Source organism: Maylandia zebra, linkage group LG12 (genome assembly GCF_041146795.1).
Source record: "Maylandia zebra isolate NMK-2024a linkage group LG12, Mzebra_GT3a, whole genome shotgun sequence".
NCBI classification, from domain to species: domain Eukaryota; kingdom Metazoa; phylum Chordata; class Actinopteri; order Cichliformes; family Cichlidae; genus Maylandia; species Maylandia zebra.
In genome coordinates this window covers 22,493-28,492 of record NC_135178.1, presented here as the reverse complement: position 1 = coordinate 28,492, position 6,000 = coordinate 22,493, and the positions used below count along the sequence as shown (strand labels likewise).

At 36.0% G+C, this 6,000-nt stretch overlaps 1 long non-coding RNA gene across 1 annotated transcript; it reads left to right on the top strand.

The window, feature by feature from the left end:
- Positions 1–560: 560 nt before the first annotated feature.
- Positions 561–4,511, top strand: LOC106676189 (uncharacterized). Its single transcript, XR_003024341.2, has 3 exons — positions 561–798; positions 1,925–2,059; positions 3,344–4,511. It is a non-coding gene; the product is annotated as an uncharacterized LOC106676189 (long non-coding RNA).
- The last annotated feature ends 1,489 nt before the right edge of the window (positions 4,512–6,000 follow it).

The window sequence follows — 6,000 nt, the reverse complement described above, 5'->3', positions numbered from 1 at the left end:
ACTACTGTAATTCATTATTATCAGGATGTCCAAAAAACTCACTGAAAAGCCTTCAGCTAATCCAAAATGCTGCAGCAAGAGTCCTGACAGGGACTAGAAAGAGAGAGCATATTTCTCCTGTTTTGGCTTCCCTTCATTGGCTTCCTGTTAAATCCAGAATTGAATTCAAAATCCTGCTTCTCACATACAAGGTCTTAAATAATCAGGCCCCATCTTATCTTAATGACCTTGTAGTACCATATCACCCTATTAGAGCACTTCGCTCTCGCTCTGCAGGCCTACTTGTTGTTCCCTGAGTATTTAAAAGTAGAATGGGAGGGAGAGCCTTCAGTTTTCAGGCCCCTCTTCTGTGGAACCAGCTTCCAGTTTGGATTCAGGAGACAGACACTATCTCTACTTTCAAGATTAGGCTTAAAACTTTCCTTTTTGCTAAAGCATATAGTTAGGGCTGGACCAGGTGACCCTGAATCCTCCCTTAGTTATGCTGCAATAGACATAGGCTGCCGGGGGATTCCCATGATGCATTGAGTTTTTCCTTTCCAGTCACCTTTCTCGCTCACTACACTGTAAAAAAAATCCGTAAAAATACAGTACAATCTACTGTATAAACGTGAAGGAATTTTCCGTATTAGTCATTTACAGGTATTTTTCTGTATTTCTCAACTACTGCAATGCATTGTGGGAAAAAGAACCTGAAAAGGAGGGAAAAGTAAGCGCAAGAGCAGCCATTAGGCTTCTTTCAGGCTTCATCTGGATTTTGGATTCTGAAGTTGGAGAAACTGCCTTCAAATTTCTGTGGTAAGTATTAAAACTCATGTTTCGTTTTATTAAAATAATGTTTTTTCAAAAGACTCCGTGTTTTTATTTAGAAAGAATTGTTAATTTATTTGTTAACTGGTTTCGGCTGTCTCCAGACAAGTCAGGAATATTTTGCTGACTCATTTTTTAAAATAATTGTTATTTAGGTTTAACATGACTTAAGCTTTATTTTAGTTAATGTTAAAATAATTTTTACTGTGATACCACCAGTTTTGCCCTTCAGTGGCTGAACCAGTTTTCATAAATATTATAGTTAGCTGTCTGTGTCTCTCTGGGTATTACACAGCTGTGACTGCTAACTAGCTAATTAGCGAAAGTCAGCGATGTGGATAACTGGGAAAGTGAGAACTTCATGGTTCTAGAAATTATTCTAGGACTCTAATAAGTACTGTATCAATACCTGTGTTTTACAGTTGGCTCTACTGTACACTTTAAAGGGTTTCAGGCAAAGTTACACTAACCCTAGTTTAAGCCTCAGACCTTCCTGGCTGACGCTAGCAAATGCTAATGTTAGCCTCTGATTTGGGCTGCTAAAGTAAAGACTTTTAGCTAGCTGACCAGCATAGATTATTTCGGTGGTTAACAGACTGTAGTGGTAAAATTATTGAAAGTATAGTTTCACCTCAGCACATTTACAATTACAGTATGTCTATTTTGTAGCACATAGAAATGTTTAGTTAATATTTACAGACAGACACATTTTCCCTGTAACTGTGTTTTTACTCCAACATTTGTTGAAAATGTAATTTATGAAATGCTGAGCAGCATTTCTTGTATGTGGAATATTTTTGTCACCCCACTGTGCTAATGTGATTAAATACTAAAAATTATTACTAAAAAAATTCAATAATAAATCAATAATAACTATTTCTTGATTGAACTATAATGTAAGCGCAGTGCTGGTGTGCAGGGGCTCTATATGCCTTGTCTATATCAAGCTTTTAGCCAAATATAAGCAGAGATATTTGTATCTTTCTTAAAAATCCAGATCCTTACAGATTATTTGAGAAATGGATCAACAGCTATCACTACTTGAAGCACTTTAAGTCCTGCAGTGGAAAAATATCCCTTATTTCACCTTTGATCACACACTTTGGTTTTCCAGTGCAGAGCAATGGCCAAGAAAAGGAAAGACTTCCCCGAGTGAAAAAAAAGATGAAGATACAAGCTGGTGATGATCCAGAGCAGCTGGTCTCAGGAAATGAAGAAAAACCCTGATCACCTTCTCTACAAACACAAGGTGAGTTTAATGTTGTGGTTGATTTAGTTTTTCAAGGTATGTATGTTACTTTAATTATAAACTGCTTTTGTTGCAACAGAATGGTGTTATGTGTATGCAACTCTACGTGAATTATAATCCTTTGTAGGGCTGCGTGATATGACCAAAGTCTCATATCCCAATATAAGACGTATCTCTCCTGATAACGATATATATCACAAAATAGTGCATTTTCTGTAAATTCTGTGATTCTCGGGCAACTCGACTTATGTGAAATGTTTTCAGTTGGGCGTCGTGTACCAGGAGTCGAGTGTTTTGACCGATGCATGAAACTATACATTTTTAGACATGAGTTTAAATGGCCGCCATTTTCTTTCTGAGTATTTATTAGACGGCGTGCTGCAAGGAAAAGCCTGTTCTAACGTTTGAGTCTAAGGATTATTTTGAGCACCTGACGACTCTTTTTTGCTTTTCATTCGTAAACTCTCTCGAAACTCTTTCATGTGATTCTTGTGTAGGTGGTTAAAGAGGTTTGTCGTGTTCGAGTGGTGGTGGGGACCAGTTTGTGGCATAATTTGCATAGTACAGTTTTCTGGGGCGTGTCAGACTTTTCATAACCAAACCATGTCCATGCTACAGAGGTAGCCCCTCATTTAACAATAAGGTCCTCGATTTCTTTTGACTGGTCCTTCTGGTTCTGCCTCATCCTTGCTGGCCATGCTGGTATTCTCTGTGCCTTCATCTGCGTGGTGACTGTAAGCGCCATTTATAGTTACTTGATGTTTTTATTTGAGGTCATTTGTTTGATGCATATTCTGAAATTTTATGTTTGAGAATAATGTATATCATTTCAGTTTAGTTTGAAAAGTCTCAACAGAAACTTGAGCTTTATTGTGAAAGGTTTATGTGGAAAATCAACAAGCGGACGGCGGAGACACACGATAGTTTTATCCTCATTGTTGGTAACGAAAGTACGCGTTAAAAACAGTCACTTGTCCGTCCATAGTGTGGTTATTTTAAGTATAAGAGAAGGAGAGAACTTTAAGAAATAATATAGCAACTACAGTGACCATCAAAACCATGAAAAAAATATTGCCGTAAACAGTTTATTTTGCAACACCACAAAACAAAGAATAGTGTATAATATGAAACGATAGACATTTTTATATCGTAATCTGATATATATCGTCATATCGCACAGCCCTAATCCTTTTTTTGTTTATGTTGTTTATGCTCTAGGTAAAAAAAATTTATAAAAATACAAACTTTTTAAAAATGTCTTGTTGTTTCTCTTTTTTTCCTCAGAATAAATTGCGACTAGTCTCAATGGCTGACACGGAGGAGCAACACAGCGACACGTTAACTCCGACTGCTGCAGTTCCTGTATGAACTGAGCAACTCTTAAAATCCAAGGAAAAGCTGAGTGTATTTTACTTAAAGCTCAGATGGACCTTGATGTACTAACATGCAGGCTGCATTCAGGACTTTGTCACACTGTTATATGAAGAGCGGTAACAAGACTTTGTAGTAATTTGTCTTACTATTGTCTTATTTGTTGTGATTTAGGGTCTGTGCGCACAAGCAGAGGTTTTTGTTTGTAACTGTAACCTCGTTTTCAGAGCCTAGTCTAACATTTAATGGTCATGAAATATGTCAGACTTTTTCCTCTACTTAACCAGCTTAGAGAATTTGAACACCGTGGAGAAAAAGGTGTGCCTTAAGGATTTTGAACTATGATGTTTAAGTGTTGTCACTGCTGAGGATTCGTGGACACAGATCCTTATTCACTATGCTGCTGTTTACAGTTTAACTTTTCATCAGAACAAGCACTTCTAATTATACTTTGCTCCTCACTGACAAAACAAGTCCCGTAAATACACTTTTATCTTTAAGTTTGGGACAGTAATCTGTCTTAATTTATTATGTGTTGTAGTTATCATATGGGGAAAAGTCCTGTGGTTATCCATCAGTCCTGTTCGAATAAACCCAAAGTTCAGGAACATCTTCTTTAGATCTGTTCAGTTGTATTCATGTGGCACCACTTAAACAGTCAACAAATTTTGACTCAAGTATGTTATATTGTAAGGTAAAGAGCCCAAAGAGTTAATCTCAGACAAATGTTCACGCAAATGTGAATTACATTCACTTCATTAATGAAGTGAATGCAATTCAGTAATCAAAGGTGTTTGGCTATAACTGACTACATGTGTATACTCTATCATAAGTGGACAGAGATGGATGTAAACCACACCTTAACCATTTGGCTGAGGCAAAACTACCACAAGGCAGTGATTCTAACTAAAAGGTACTCTGGATATTATTAAATGTGAACATGTCGTTAAATATGACATTTTTTGTTTGTCAGGTGTCCTGTTTGAAGAAAACACTTGGTAGCCACTTGAATGAATGTAAATAAACACATTTACATGAGGGCAACCTGATTTCAAGGAAATAAAAATGCTCAAATTTGAAAGCTTGTGAGTTATTTTGTTCATGTATCAGCTGTTTAGTAGTTTTATGACAAGATGGATGCTGTCATTATATTTAAGTATAGTGTTTGAGTTAAGGAGAATAAAAGAATATTTAACATTAATTGTACCAATGTTGTTGTGTACGAAGCACAAATTAATTTAAGTTTTAATTTATGAATTTTTGAGTACATGGTGTACTAGGTTGTAATTGCATAGAAATGTACGTTTAAGGATATAAAGAACTATATTTAATGAGTTACAGTGAAAAGAAGTGCTTGGAAATAGTAATATAAACAGAAATTTCAATTTTTCTATTAACGGAAAATATCAGTTAATGATACAGAAAATATACTGTGAATAAACGGAATTTTCTGTTTTATAGCTGAAGGAAATGTCCGTAAATAGTACAGAGAGTATACTGTAAATCTACAGAATTTTCCGTTTTATCATTTACAGAAAGGTCCGTCAAACCTCCGTAAAAAAACAGAAAATGTACTGGCAGAAAATTACCAGGACATTTTCTGTTTTTCTACGGAATATTTTTTTACAGTGTATGTATTAACAGACCTCTCTGCATTGAATCATATCTGTTATTAACCTCTGTCTCTCTTCCACAGCATGTCTTTTATCCTGTCTTCCTTCTCTCACCCCAACCGGTCGCAGCAGATGGCCGCCCCTCCCTGAGCCTGGTTCTGCCGGAGGTTTCTTCCTGTTAAAAGGGAGTTGTTCCTTCCCACTGTTGCCAAAGTGCTTGCTCATAGGGGGTCATATGATTGTTGGGTTTTTCTCTGTATCTATGAAGCGCCTTGAGGCGACTTATGTTGTGATTTGGCGCTATATAAATAAAATTGAATTGAATTGAACACGCACATGCACATAGTGTGACATTGTACAACTTTTTTCAGAATACTGTATAGCAACAGGTTTTCATCATGGTGCTGATCCAGAATCATTCCCTTACTGTTTATTCCTAGTCATATAGTATGAGTACTGAGGATTTTTTAAAGTAATAAATATAAAATAATTTATTTATAATGATTCAGTTTGTTTCAAACAGGGAAGGGGTCCCATTTCACTGCAGGTAACATGTACGTGTAACACCGCAAGTGACAATTAAAGGCATAATCAATCAATAATCATCAAAATCTTATTAAATGTTTAAACTGTAGAGATACAATAATTTGGGTGATGTAAAATCAGCATTTTGTTATATTTGAAATATAAATCTAACAATCTTTTTCTTAATGTATTTTCTTTAAAACACAATGCGTTTTTTTCTATCATGATTATAATAATCCACAATTATGTGGATATGCATATTAGATAGTGTTAAGTGAAATATAACCCCTCCAAAAGGCAGGCTGTAACTTACTTTAAAACTAAATAAACCGGTGGACTGAGCTACAGACTCATGACACCCTTACCCAGTTAGCTAACAGCTATGACCAGCACTACTGTTGCACACACAGTACGCTCATTTGTTTCAAAGTG